Source organism: Rhamphochromis sp. 'chilingali' (genome assembly GCF_963969265.1).
Source record: "Rhamphochromis sp. 'chilingali' genome assembly, chromosome: 15".
Taxonomy (NCBI): domain Eukaryota; kingdom Metazoa; phylum Chordata; class Actinopteri; order Cichliformes; family Cichlidae; genus Rhamphochromis; species Rhamphochromis sp. 'chilingali'.
The window spans coordinates 31,835,805-31,851,496 of NC_137942.1; positions in this window are offsets into that span (position 1 = coordinate 31,835,805).

Below are 15,692 nucleotides of genomic sequence, written 5' to 3' on the forward strand. Positions count from 1 at the left end.
TGCAGGGTTTTGGAAACAAATTAAAACGTACAGCTCTGTTATCACTTCCAACATAAATGAAGACAGAAAAGTAAACAGCAGTGACGTTTGTAGGGTTACTGAAGTTGGGCTAGCTGGTATATAATGATGTGCTACGTGACCGCTAGCAACACAGTAGTGATGGTAAATTTGATTCTTTTTACTGAATCTAGTGTTAATGAGTCACTCACCAAAGTGAATCGGGTGTTTTGAGTCATTTGATTCACTGAGTCAGTTGACCACAGAGTGCAAAAATTTTACATTTTCACTCAAACTTAATTTGTTTCCCTTTTCATGTAAATCCCACTGCTAACATGAATGATTTAAAAAAAACAACTATTTTATAGAGAACAAAGAGCAAAAACATTTCTAAAATTAAGCAATTTCTTATCAAAATTGCTTAATAAACATTTATTTTGTTTATTTGTATTTTATTAGTATTTTCCTTAAGTGTGTCAAATATATATTTTCTCATCTAAATGTCCACTGCGCTGTGAGCCAGGGGGCGGTAATGCGCCTTAACATTGGTTGCCAACCAAGAAGAAGAAGAAGCTGTGAGCCAGGAGGGAGGGGGTGTGTCACTACCCGATCCGTACCGGAAACCCGATCGGTACCCCGCATGCGCGAAAGGTGTCTACTTCCGGTCGAAGCATTTTACGATAGTTACAGGTCAGAGTATCTGTTAAGATGTTAAGAATAACAAGTATCTCTTAACATGTTTCCGATAATGAAACATTTAATATAATGTAGACAAAAATAAAAAAATTAAAAGATAGTGACAGATCGGGACTCCCGATCCTTGCTGCGCATGTGCAAAGTCAGACCGTACAAATCGGGTCTACCCGATCCGTACCGCGCATGTGCAGGGGTTTTCTTCTTCTTCTGTTCGTTTAATGGCAGTGTACTCCCCAGTGTACGAGGATACCGCCACCTGCTGACTGAGCGAATGAACCCTATTGTAAACTGAATTAGCGTCATTACAAATGTGTGTTAAATTTGATTTAGTGATAATCGAGTGTGTTTATGCTTGTCTGTGTGGAGAGGATTGTTGGAAAAGTGATGATAATGTCCGCTATCACTGTCAATTGCCAGTAAACACTTCATCTGGCTGCTGAATCTTCACGTGACATATTATAAAGTCTGTATTATTAACTCTGTCATTAGGCACCATTCTTCTTATTTTACGGCGCTGTTGTTCAATTGGGGAACGCTTTCTGTTGAGGAGAAAAGCAAAAATTTGTTGCGGATACGGATTATTCATTGTTTAAATGTCCTGGTAGTCGAAAAGGAGGCAGAGCTGCAGAGAAATGCTAGGAGCTAACTGGGCGCTAACCATATCATTCAAATATATATATATATATATATATATATATATATTTATATATATTTTTTTTTTTTTCTTTCTTTTTTTTTTTTTTATTAGTAATATAAACATACAAACAAAATGCACCATATATTACAGATTCAGAGAATAAACATTTCTTACATATTAGCAACTTTCATATATAGTGAAAATAAAATATAAAGATGGGGTCACATAAATTAACAGATTATTAACTCACTAAATCAAAATCTTCTACAAAGGAAACAAAAAAAGCAGCCTTTTTCTTTTTAACTAAAGTCAAAGATTTAACCAACAGGTTTAGGTCGTTTTTCCAGTGAGCCAGTGTTGGTTTAATCTTAAAAAAGCGACATTTATGTATAAAATACTTACACAAGATTAATAACACATTAACACCATAATTAGCTTTCTTTTCTTTCAAAAACACTCCAAACATTATCATATTTAAGGTAAATGGGGTAATTTGAATCCCACTGGAATAAAGCCAGGTATGAAAATCCAACCAAAATATTTGTATAAAATTGCACAAAAAGAATAGATGGTCCAAATCCTCCTCTTCTGTTTCACAAAATACACAATTACCCGTTTCTATTTTGAATCTATCACTAAGGAGTCTATTTGTCGGGTAAATTTTATTCAAGATTTTAAATTGGACTTCTTTCCCTTTAGGAGGGATAGGGAAGGTGATATAATCAGTTCTTATTTTTTCAATTTCTTCCCTTTGGAAATCTTTTAATATGTAATTACGTCTAAGTAAATTTGGAGAATAAAGACTCCCTAATGAAGATCTAAGAAACTTATTATTGCATTTAACATCACAAAACTGAATACCATCTATATATAATTGCCTTAACTTGGGGGAGATGTCAGAATATATTATATCATTTACAACTATGTTTTTAAGTGACAATGGAATGGATTTTATAACCCGATTAAATTTACTTTTAGAACATTGGATATTAAACTTTTGGCAAAAATCTTGATGTCCTAGAACATGTCCTTCCTCATCTACAAAATGGGCAATTGCCCAAACACCTTTTGATAACCAATCTTGAATAAAAATAGATTTTCTGTTCATCAGTATATATCTATTGTTCCAAATTGGGCTATTATGTGGAGTGAAATTATGTTTAAATAACATTTTCCAATAAAGAAGGACCTGTTTATGGAATTCAGAGAGTTTAGCAGGTAGCTTAGTAATTTCAAAGTCACACTTTAGGAGAAAGTCGATACCCCCTAGTGTGTTAAAGACCTTACTTGGTATAAAAAACCAAATGGAGTGTGGATTATTTAGGAAGGATTTTAACCATTTAAGTTTCAAAACACCATTCATTATGTCAAAATCAATTGCGTTTCCACCGCCTTCAATGTATGGTTTAACCAAATCATCTTTAGATATATAATGGCACTTATTCCTCCAAATAAAATTAAAATTCAAGCTATTAATTGTTTTAATAACTTTATTCGATATTGATAGAGAGTAAGCTGGATATATAAATCTAGATAAACTATCCATTTTGGTTAATAATATTCTTCCAAAAATTGTGATGTCTCTTTGTAACCACTTATTTAGGATTGTCTTACATTTGTCAACATTATCTAAAATATTTACTTTTTCTAAGACTTTGTGATCTTTTGAAATTGTGATGCCCAAATATTTTACCTCCCTCTTCACCTTTATATCGTACAGTAATTGTGAATTACACTCCTTTAATGCCAATAATTCACATTTATTTAAATTTAACTTTAAGCCTGAAGCTTTTGAGAATGTAGTGATTATTTGTTTTACCAGGGGAATCTGATGTTCATTTTTTAAGAAAAGAGTAGTGTCATCCGCAAGTTGACTAATTATTAAAGAATTGTCCATAATCTCAATTCCGGCAACGCTGCTGTTTTTAATTAGAATTGCGAGCATCTCCACAACCATTATGAACAACAACGGAGAGCTTCCACACCCTTGCCTAATTCCTCTTTTGACATCATTCAAATATATTGAATGTCGCAATGTTGGCAAAGAGAGGAAGTGACGTAAGATTTGCGCATGCGGGGTACCGATCGGGTTTCCGGTACGGATCGGGTAGTGACAGGGTTTTTTTTTTTTTTTTTTTTTATTGAAACAAATTTCCATATACAAAACAAGTCAAGGAAACAGACCAGAATTGTAACAATTTACATTATAAAGATGGTGAAGCAAGTCATCATAACTTTACAGGGAGAAAATAAAAGTTTCTAGAGTAAAGAAATAAGGAACATAGACCTTTTGACACAGGCAAGAAAATTAGAAGAGCAAGTATTTTTTGATTTTACAGTATAGTACAGCAGTTTTTTTGTTCATATTTGAAATAAGCTTAAGTGACTTAAAGTATTGACAAAAGTAATTCAAGAAGACGGTAAACATAGGAGAGGCATTCTTCCACTTACATAAATGAATGAAAAACTTACATAGCACTATTACAAAATTGACAACATCTGAGATTTCAGAATCCAGATTGTCCATAAAGTAAAGAATATCCTTAGATGTGAAGGCAGGTACATTGGAAATTCTGAGTGAAACCCAACAGTGTATTTCAAACCAGAAAGCATTAGCATACTGACAAGTGAAAAATAGATGCTCTAGTGTTTCTGGATCGGAAGAACAGAAAGCACAAGAGTCGGCCTCAAAATTAAACCTTTTATGCAGGAATTCTCCAACTGGATAAATGCCTGATATGATTCTGAAGTGTGTTTCTTTCATTTTAGGCGCAAGTGGGTATTTTAAGTAAAAAGAAAATGACTTGTCTTTCAATATGCTATCAAGGTCATGTCTGACATTGACATTGTAGTTGCAGAATACTATTTGCTTAAAGGTATTAGAGATGAACTTATTATTAAATTGTTTGTCCTTTATTGAGGTATTACCTATCGTCAGTGAAGGTAAGCATGTTCTTATTAATGAATACTTTAAAGTATTTACGATAAGATTTAACAACGGTGTGGGTATCGCTTTACAAACCTTATTATAATTATTAAATGAAATCTCTATTTTATACTTATCAATAAATTCTTCATAAGATAGCAAGTTTCCATTTCTATCAAGCAGATCAACAACAAAACATACACCGTTATCATACCAGTCTGATTTAAATAAGGACTTCTTATTGATGACTATAACCCTATTATTCCACAACACAGAATTGTGAGGTGAAAAATTGTGGGTGAAAATTAGTTTCCCAAAATTCAAAGCTTGCTTATAGAAACTAGACAACTTAAGAGGAAGCTTAGATATTTCATAATCACATCTGAGCAAAAAATCTAACCCCCCGACCTTATTAAAGAGTTTGTTTGGAATATGGTACCACATAGATTGAGGACAGGAAATGCAGTCTTTTATCCATCTGAGCCTGAATGCAGCAATAATAGATTCAAAGTCTAAAGCTTTCAAGCCCCCATTTTCATAGTCTTTAACTAATTGTGATTTGCGTATATAATGTGTTTTATTCTTCCAGATAAAGCTGAATATAATAGAATTGGACAGTTTAATCATTTTAGGAGATGTAAAAATTGAATAACAGGGGTATATGAGTCTTGAAAGTCCTTCTGCTTTAGACAGTAAGATACGACCTAATATGGATAAATCACGTGTTAACCAATGATTAAATATTTTTTTAACTACATTTAATCTAGGAGTTATGTTATTATTCTCTCGATCATTAGTATTTTTACTGATTATTAAACCAAGGTATTTTACCTCCTCTTTTACTGGTATATTGTTAATAGTATCTTGATTACAGTTGTGTACAGCTAAGATTTCACATTTTTTAAGGTTTAGTGTTAAGCCGGATGCTTTTGAGAATGAAAGGATTTTATTAATTGCAGTAGAGACCATATTTACATTCCTTAGAAATAAGGCAGTGTCATCAGCAAATTGACTAATTTTAAATTCTTTATCAAGAATGTTTATGCCTTCCAGATCTGAAGAGAGTTTGATATAAATGGCAAGCATTTCTGCTGCAACAATAAACAATAACGGGCTAATAGGGCATCCCTGCCGAATGCCACGATGAATTTTAAAACTATTAGAAAACCCCTGATTGAGTGCAATACTACTTGTTATATCTCTGTACAACATTTTCATTACACTAACAAATCTGGGACCAAAACCCACAGCCTCCAGAGCTTTAAATAAAAAATTATGCTCCAAAGAATCAAAAGCTTTAAAGAAATCAAGAAATAAAATAAGGCTATCATGAGGAATTAAATGATTGTAATCCAACATATCTAATACTAAACGGGTATGATTATGGATATGACGCCCTTTTATAAAGGCTGACTGTGTCTCATCTATTATTTGAGTTATTCCTGTTTTTAATCTGTTGGCATAGACATGAGCTAATAATTTGTAGTCACAGCAAAGAAGTGTGATAGGTCTCCAGTTATCTAAAAGGATAGGGTCCTTGTTTGGTTTAGGAAGTAAAGAAATTATTCCTCGTTTCATAGTTGGAGATAGCATCTGATCATTTATACATTCATTAAATACCTCTAGTAATAGATCTTTAATGTCATTCCAGAAATATCTGTAAAATTCAATCGTGATTCCGTCGGGACCTGGTGATTTACCATTCACCATTTGGGAAACAGCAGCATCCAATTCAGCTAAAGTGATTTCAGACTCATTGAGATTTTTAAAGTGTGAGTCAATTTGAGGAATTTTTCCATGGATAGAGCTAAAAAAAGAATTAGTCTCCGAACTGGAATAATTTGTAGTGTAGAGGGCTGAATAGAACTCTGTGATATAGTTGTTTATAGTCTGTTGGTCTTCAGTCAGGGTATTATTAATTTGTAACTTCATTATAGTTTTTTTTGTTTGTCTAGTTTTCTCCAGGTTAAAGAAATAAGAAGAATTCTTTTCCCCCTCCTCAATCCATTTAGCCCTTGAGCGAATGAAGGCACCTTTTGCTTTGTCTATATAAAGTTCATCTAGTTTGTACTGCAACTGGTTTAGTTCTATAGAGTTTTCCTCTATCAGATGTGATAAATTGCACAATGAACTTATTTGTGCAGTAATTTCAGCCTGTTTCTGTCTCCTTTTATTAGCCATTAATTTTCCTTCTTCACTAGCAATTTTTCTGACATTAAACTTCAACCATTCCCATTTACTAGTAGAAGAAAAATCCTCCATTGCTTTTACCTCTCCTATCAATGATTTAATTTTTATACAAAAAGACGAGCTTCGTAAGAGGTTACTGTTAAACTTCCAGTGAGAATTCTTCGGTTCTGATAATCTATTATCCGGGGAGATTGAAAGTGTTATGGCACAATGGTCAGTAACAGGGGAGTGAAGAATCTTACAGTTGGATGATAGGGGGAAGAGACTACCAGTTATTAAGCAATAATCCAGTCTTGAGCATTGAGAGCGCTCAGAATTATTCCAGGTGTATTGCAGTTTTTCTGGGTTTAAGTTACGCCAGATATCGATTAGGTTGAGGGTGCAGGAGAAATCCATTAATATTTGGTTAAAATGAGAAGAGTTATATTTAGTTGGAAATCTATCCAGTTTTTCATCTGGTACCATATTAAAGTCACCTGCAACAACGACTTTTTCAGTTGAATAGATGATCTTCCATTCTTCTATCATTTTTTTCAAATCAGAAATCAATTTCCTGTTTTTAGCTCTATTGTTGAACCCATAAACATTTACTAAAATGTACTTAGTATCATCCAACTCCATGTTAACCATTAACCAATGACCTTCCTCATCACCTTTATGATCAAGAACTCTTCCATTAAAACGATGTAGAAAAATAGCCACTCCTGCTGAATGAGAGGTACCATGAGATAAATAAATATCACCGCTTCCCCACTGCTTTCTCCAAAATATATGATCATCTTTACTACTGTGTGTCTCTTGAAATAAAAAACAATTCGTGTTAGGCTGTTCCTTACAAAAAAGAAAAATCGCTTTACGCTTTATGTTACTTCTTAAACCTCGAACATTTAAAGAAAATATTGAAAGAACCATTGAATATTGCTTGAAAGTGCTGTAATAACTAGAGTAAGGCAATGGAACATTTTACCTCCTATTAACTAATAGACCCAGTCAAAGTCAGGGACCATTGAGCAAGTTACCGGCTTAAATTTAGTTGAACAGTTATACCTTCTTATCTAGGTCGTTATAAAGTTCTTTCATTCTTTGATTTGACGACCATCGATGACAGCATATCCGTCCTTCAGGAAAGCTTTGAGCCCTCTGCTCCTTGCCTCCTCCACCCTCGGCCACAGACGTTTGCGGGCTTCTCTGTCTTCCTTACAAAAGTCCTCTCTAAACCGAATCTTCATCTCCTTGCAGAGCTTCGCCTCCTTGGACATCTTCCACACTAGGTCTCGAACAGTTCTCATGGCAAACTGTATGACAATCAGCCTGGGTTTGTCACCAACTCGTCCCTTCTGACCCAGCCGGTGCACTGTATCCACTGTGTTGTACAGCTGCTCGGCGTTCGCAGGAATTATCTTGGTCAGAATTCTGATTATTTCTTCTCTCGTGTTCTCCCCCTCCTTCTCAGGAACGCCAGTTAGCAGCAAAGACCATCTCCGTTTGTATCTAGCATGCTCCAGACACATTTCACGAAGAGCCTCGTTCTCTTTTTTCAGCGTCGCCATCTGCGTTTTAATACGTTTCACATCTTCCACCACAGATTTAACAGCTTCCGTATTAGCATCCACGGACTCCTTTACTTTTCTTACAGCGTCGGTGTTTTCTTGCAACTGGAATTCATAATTCTTTAAATGTTCACTTTGGGTGTCAAATTTACATACCAGTTTTTGGATAGCATTGAGGAGAACTGTGTTTGAAACTTCGTTTTGCGTCTGCGATTCGTTAGCCTTCATTTTTTTAGGATTTGGACTTTTAACTGGTGTGTGGTGACGATCAGCTTGCGGTCTGTCTTGTGATAAGTCGTGCTGCTGTTCCATCCATTCAATATCTTCTTCGTCGCACGCCTGTCGAAGAGCCGCTAGGTGGTAGCCATGATCTTTGTTAATGTTAGCCATTTCGCCGCTTCGGAGAAGGTGGCCGAGAATGACGGAGAGAAACACAGGGAGGAAGTTTTTGAGTTTTAGAGATGAAGTATAACTAGTCTGCTTCGAATTCCGGTTAACTTGATTGCGGTCAAGACATAAAGGAGGTTCTTTTCAGGAAAAGCCTCGGAGCCCACTCAAGTTGAACCGCTCACTCCGCCATCTTCCCAGTCCCTCCGCGGCAACCACTGTCACTACCCGATCCGTACCCGGGTAGTGACAGGGTGAGTGAGTGATTCGTTTGCTCGCTCTATGATTCAACACAGGAGGGAGGGGGTTAGTGAGTCCTGAGTGATTCGTTCGCTCTTTGATTCAGCACAGGAGGGAGGGGGTTAGCGAGTCCTGAGTGATTCGCTTATGCTTACGATTCAGCACAGGAAGGGAGGGGGTGAGTAGCTCAAATGTGCTGTTAGCATGTTAGCAGCGCGATGCTACTGTGAACCGAGGAGATATTTTCTTGATGTGAGCTTCTACTCAGGGGTTTTTCTTCCAGTTCAGAGCAGAAATGCTTTTGTTACGAAACTGGCTGTTGTTTTTCCCCCCACAATTTTAATTATAAGCTAGATATATTTCTCCTAATGGAATTAGTTTGCTAACAGCAACAGGGATGAGTCAGTGAGTCAGTTGGGCTTGTGAATCATGATTCACGAGTCAGTAAAGTGATTCTCGATTATTGAACGATTCGTTCACGAATCGAACATCACTAGTGAGTAGCTCAAATGTGGTGTTAGCATGTTAGCAGCGCGATGCTACTGTGAACCGAGGAGCTATTTTCTTGATGTGAGCTTCTACTTAGGGGTTTTTCTTCCAGTTCCGAGCAGAAATGCTTTTGTTACGAAACTGGCTGTTGTTTCCCCCCCCCCCACAATTTTAATTATAAGCTAGATATATTTCTACTAATGGAATTAGTTTGCTAACAGCAACAGGGGTGAGTCAGTTGGGCTTGTGAATCATGATTCACGAGTCAGTAAAGTGATTCTCGAGTATTGAACGATTCGTTCACGAATCGAACATCACTACGACACAGCTATGTTAACATAATATAAACAAGCTAACTTTTTTTCCACTCGATAAAAGTTAATGTGAGTGTTCTCGGTGGTCAGGAACAAATGTAATCGCAAGGCAGGATGCTGTAAAAGGACCAAACTTCAGCCAGGAGAACAACTGAGATAATCCATCCACAATACGAGGTTAGTCATTCATATACTGCTGCATGGGCTGGGCTGTAGCTACATCCTAAGGTTTTAAAAACTGAGCTTAAATAAATGATTAGCGGTAATAAAAGCCGAGGGAGGTCAACAGTGATCACTGACTGTTTTAGGAGCTTTTTGAGATTAAATAGAAGAAAATACATAACATTAAAAATTTTAACAACACAAAAGCCATATTAAACGCAGACTACTTTAGGCCCGGAAGTAGGATTCGCCACGCCATCACTTAACGACCGGATAGACTTTTTTACAATCTTAACTATTTTTTATATCCACAGTATTTGGCCCCCTGCCGGTCATGAAAAAGAATGGCAGTTTAAGGAGCTTCCACAAAGGCTTGTCTTTTCAGAACTGTAAGCTGCATCTGTCTTGCAAGGCCCAGGAAATGAACCTTGTAGACCTCCAGAGTTTTCCTCTGTGATTTATGAGCCTTAAGTAAATTAACATGTTGTACTTCTCCTCTCTAATTTATCTAGTATAAGAATTAATGACTGCAACAATTTCTAGAAGTTCTTATCAGTTGTTATATTGATGCTAATAGGGGCTAAATTTGCAAGTAGTCACTAGCATTGCTAGCTAAAGAAGCTGTAGAAACAGCTGACTCTTTGTATTAAAGTAATAATTAATTAATAAATAGCCCAAGTGAATTTTCATAGTTAAATCTGCACTTATCCTTACTTGTGTGCTTCTTTACTTACTTAATAAAGAAACACACAAAAATATACACAGAGACACACACGCAATATTCTCAAAATGTTAAAAGTCTTTATATAATATTTAAGTCGGTAAAAGGGACAGATGGAGCGATGCCTAGGAAACCAGAGGGAGGGTGGACAGAGAGAGAAACACCATGACAAACATCAGACGAGTTCAGTGAGAGAGAGAAAGCGTTTGGCGATTGGAGAGGATTAGAGGATTATTATCGCAGCTGACTGCACTGGAAGGCTCCATCAGCATCATCGTCGTCCTGTCTTTGGTTCTCTCGCTCCTTCCTTCCTCTGCCTGTTGTCTCAGCATCATCCATCAAAGCCGAGGGCATGTACAAGTTGAGGAGCTAGCATGGATATATTTTGGCTCTTCAGCAGCAGAAGGGGTGAGTCAGGTATCCATTGTCAAAATAACTGATAAAAAATATCCCACTTGTTAAACTTTAACTTTATTGATCCTCTTTGTTTGCTGTCTTTATTTTCTTATTTTTTACCATGGAAAATGTTTTATTTTGGAGATTGTTTTTCCAAAATAAGCATTAGAAAACTACATGCTAACAAATAAAATAAAAAATTGATACAGTAAAAAAATAGCAGTTTCATCAGACTGGCTGAATTCATTCATGATCTGATTATGCAGCTATATCTGGATGAGGCATGGAGAGACGAGATAAAGACGTATCCCTGTAGTAGGGCTGAACGATATATCGCATTTGCGATAATATCGCGACATGATCAAGTGCAATTTTCTAACCGCAAAGGCTGCGATTATACTGCGATTATAAGGCTGTCCAAATTACTACCATATCCCAGAATTCATAGCGCGGCCCAGCCAAACTCCAGTTTCCAGCAATGGCGGCCGCTACTAAGTTTTAAAATTACTCATACTAATCTTTCTGGGTCACAAAATAAACTTTTAACATATTTTCAGGCGAGAAAGTAGTTGTGTAAACATCAAATATCTGCTCGGTTTATCAAGATATCCCATATTTGCAAAAGTGCTTCGACGTTTTCAGAGGCGTCTGCTACCCACCAGCTCGACAGCTAGCCGGGAGCTCGAGGGTTACTGATGCGGCCGAGAACGGCACAACTCCCGGCACATCATTTTCAGATCACCGCGGAGTTTCGCTGCTCGGGTTAAACGTGATATATAAGTCACTTAGACAACCTAAAAATGTTATTGTTGGGCTTTTTTCAGTGTTTTGTTTGTTCGTGAGTAAATCGGTTTGGCTGAGATTAAAGTTATTAGATTAGATAAAATAAAACTTTATTAATCCCCCGGGTGGGTTCCTCCTTGGTTTTCACACAGCTGACTAAACGTCAAACAGAAAACTTATTAAACAGAAGTATGAGACAGTCGAGAATTTACACCAGTGTCTGGTTATATTTTAGATAGCAAGAAGCAGACGGCCGAGTTTATTAAACTCCACCGAGACAGCGGTGACGCTAATCAGAACTAGACCGTCCAATTTCACGCCTTTAAACTTTAAAGGCGTGTTTGTGTGTGTGTTTATACAATTGCTATTATGTTTGCACTTTATGTGTAATGTTACTGACTGCAGAGATCAGTAAGATGTGTGTATTTTTTATTTATTAGTTTTATTTATTTAATATTATTTTTTAATTGAATGACAGTCTAGTAGTTCACAGATGTCGAAAAACTGAGTGTGGTAAAGCCACTGATTTTGTTTATGTATATTTCTGCAATCTGCACATTGTACTGACTTTCATTTTAATGTTTACACCAGGGTTCCTTGTCAGCACTTTATGCTCAGATGTTTGTAAGCTAAAAATAAACTATTGTGTATGTTCAAATATACTGTTGTGATTGAAGAAGTTAAATAAAAATGTCAGTCATCAATTCATGCATCACCTCATGTCATCATAACAGAGGTCTGTCTTCCAGGAAAGAACAGTTTAAAATTAATGTAATATAGTATTGGCCATACTATATGATGTATTGCTTGTCTTTGTTTAATAATACAGAAGACAAAGACCTTAAAAAATAATCGCATATCGCATCGCAATCGCAATATTGGGGCAAAAAATCGCAATTAGATTATTTTCCATAATCGTTCAGCCCTACCCTGTAGTCCTACAGCCTGTTAGGTAAAACTGTCCTTTGGAGATTTACAGAAAAAAAATGAAGAAAGTCATGTTTATCATGTCGTAGCTTTTCAGAACTTTTATGCTCATTGTTTTAATTTCTAAGCATACAAATTCAACTGTCATAAACTGTGCCTTCATTTGCAGGAGGCAGAATTGATATAATAAACTGTACAGTATACTGATGAGTACAGTGGAACAATTAACAGCTAATGATCCAAACATTTCTGTCAGGACAAGTAGGAACCCAAACAAACAAAAAACCAGATAAAACTTGTAAGTTTTTGTGTGCAACTTTACATTTTCTTCTCTTTTTTAAATTCACTCTGTTACAGTTCTCTTTTTTCTCACCTCTATTCTTAAAGGTGTTTTATAAATATAGCTTACTACTTCCACAAAAGCCATAATTTCTTTGGTACTGTTTCCATGTGTGCATGTTATTCTGTCTTTAATAAAACCTGCGGATAGGGTGAAAGTGAACTCAGTGATTTATTGGCTGGAAAATTGGCAAAAAGCCTTAGAAACTATGATTCTTACAAGTTTGGTGTGAATTATCAACATATATAATATGTTATCGATATATAGTAAGTACTGTATAAAAATTTGAACTATCATGTCACATTTGACCTTTAAACTCCCCTTCAAGGTCAACAGACTGATCCTAACGCCAAAGCGATAATAATGATAATATAGAGCTTTTAAAACGATGTTTCCTACTGCCACTATATGAATTGACCACATACAGGCATATAGGGATACACAGGGATTCTCAATATCACATTATGGTTTGCGTCCATAACCTCTGACCTCACTTTGACATGTCACATCTGCCTTTTTTCCAAGTTGACCCCAAAATGTGTCACATGTTTAAAGAAAGCATTATCAGGTTATCAGTTACAAATGTACTAACTAGGCACTCTCAAGTTATTCATGTCCAGTTATTTACAAATCAGCACATATTATCTATTGATCCTACATAATGCTTATATATATAAAAAAACAATACAATTCCCTTAAAAGTAAATGCTGTCCAGACAGTGAGCTACCTTGGTGGAGGTTTGTGCTCTCGGAGTGCTTCTCCACGGCAGCCTGAGCTGATTACAGCATGAATAAGGGAGAACTGGATCAGGGGGGTTGTTTCATGAAGCTCACAGATATCTGTAAGCTTTATCAGTTAAAGAAAATGATTTTAAATTCATTTCTGGATTTAACAGCGAGCCAGTGAAGACTACACTATTATTAGTACTGAGTATAGTATTATATTCTGATATAGAAAATATATTCTGTTTCTTTCTATTGCCAGTTACTTTGGCTGCTTTGACATGGACTGCGAGGTTTGGGAAAAAGAACAGCAGAATTAAACTCCCGCCCTTCAGTGAGCTTTCTGCTTCTTAAAATCTCCTGACCCTCCTTCAGCTGTCCTGGGAAATATGAATCTTCTTTCCACAACACATCTCTTCTTCCTTCTTGCCATTTACTCCCCGCAGTCCCTTCTCCCATGTGTTCAGTGCTCAAAGTTGTGTCCACACAAGTGCATTTGTTATGAGCATGCTGACCTGGTGGACTGCCGCGACCGTGGGTTTGAGCACGTTCCCAGGGGTCTCCCGCACGGCACGTGGCTGCTGGAGCTAGGAAGAAACAATCTGAGTGTGATAGGCACTCAAGCCTTCAAAGGACTGTGGTCCTTACGGGTGCTGGTGCTCACCAACAGCCAGATAGAGGAAATCCAACCACAGGTAAGAACAAAGTGGTGGAAAAACTATTTATGCATCTGAAAATGTTGCACAATTACAGTTGTAAGGATAATACGAAGACGTATTTTAGAGATTTAATATGTAACTAAAGCAAATTATCACAAGCATGGAAAATACTCCAGGGTTGGGTTGGCTGCTCTCCGGTTACTCTGGCTTCCTCCCAACGGCCAAAGGCAAGTAAGTTAGCTTAACTGGAGATCCCAAATTGGCATTAGGTGTGAATGTGAGTGTGGGTGGTTGTCTGTGTCTAAGTGAAAGCTCTGAAACAGGCTGGTGCTGGTCCAGGATGTACGCTGCCTCTTTGCCTGTGACTGACTATCTGTCTGCAGCTCACAGATAGATAGAAAATAAATTGCAACTTTGTATTTGTATAGAAATCGACTTGTATATATAAAAAATAATACTTTATATTTAAAAAACACATTTACAGAAAATAACAGAAATGAGAGACATGGACTGCAAGGAAATGTGTTTACCACTACATCACTGCCAGTCACTGATATGTCATATAAAAACTGAATCTGTCACGGTCGCGCTGGCAGACCGTGGGGATGTGGGGAAATTAGAACCCAAAGGCAGGGCTCTTCGATGCAAAGCAGTGTGTTTATTTACAGTGAAGTAAACTGACACAGTGCATTCCCGACTCCGTGCTGTGTCCTCTTCCCAGAGTAGTGCCCAGTGTGTCTGCGCTCGGCAGTGTTCGAGCACCCCGTGCTCACTGCCCTCTCGACTCCACACACCACCTAAGAAATAACAAAAAGGCAGCTGTCAGAACACACCACAATTGCGGCAGACTAACCTTCTCTAACTGACAAAGAGACTAACGTGAAGTCACTCAATGATCCAGCGTTGAGAAGCACTCAGCCACACTGCTATGTAGCTCCCCTAACGATCCTTATCAGCTGCAGGTGTGTGTGTTACTCCTCCTCGGGTGTGGCCAGCCTCCCAACAGGATACACCCACTAGGCCTGGTGGTCCAGGAAAACCAGGACATCACACACACGCACACACATACACAATACAAAGGGAAACCAGGGGCACAAGCACCACACAAAATCATGGTACACACAGCAACAAATAAACAAGTTCAAAACTGCTCATGGACCCTCAGACCCAGGTCCCTGACAGTAGGAAAGTTGAAACAGCACACCTAATTGATGCTTTTTGTCTTTGAATAGGCATTTTTCTCATTGTCCTTTCTGGAGAAACTGGATCTCAGTTGGAACAAATTAAAAACTCTCCCTGTGGACTTCTCATCCAGTCTGCCTGCTCTCAAAGAACTGCGACTGGAGCACAACATCTTGCATTATCTATCTGGATACAGGTACATGGCTATCTGTGGGTCATCAGAGTGCCGTGAAACTCCATCTCACTTTTCCATCAGCTTCCATATTTCTGTTTATCGTCTGGCTTAACAGGAATATGTTTAAAGTGATCCAAAAGACCAGGAGCTGTCTTAATAATAATAATGGACTGGATTTATATAGCGAATACAGTTACA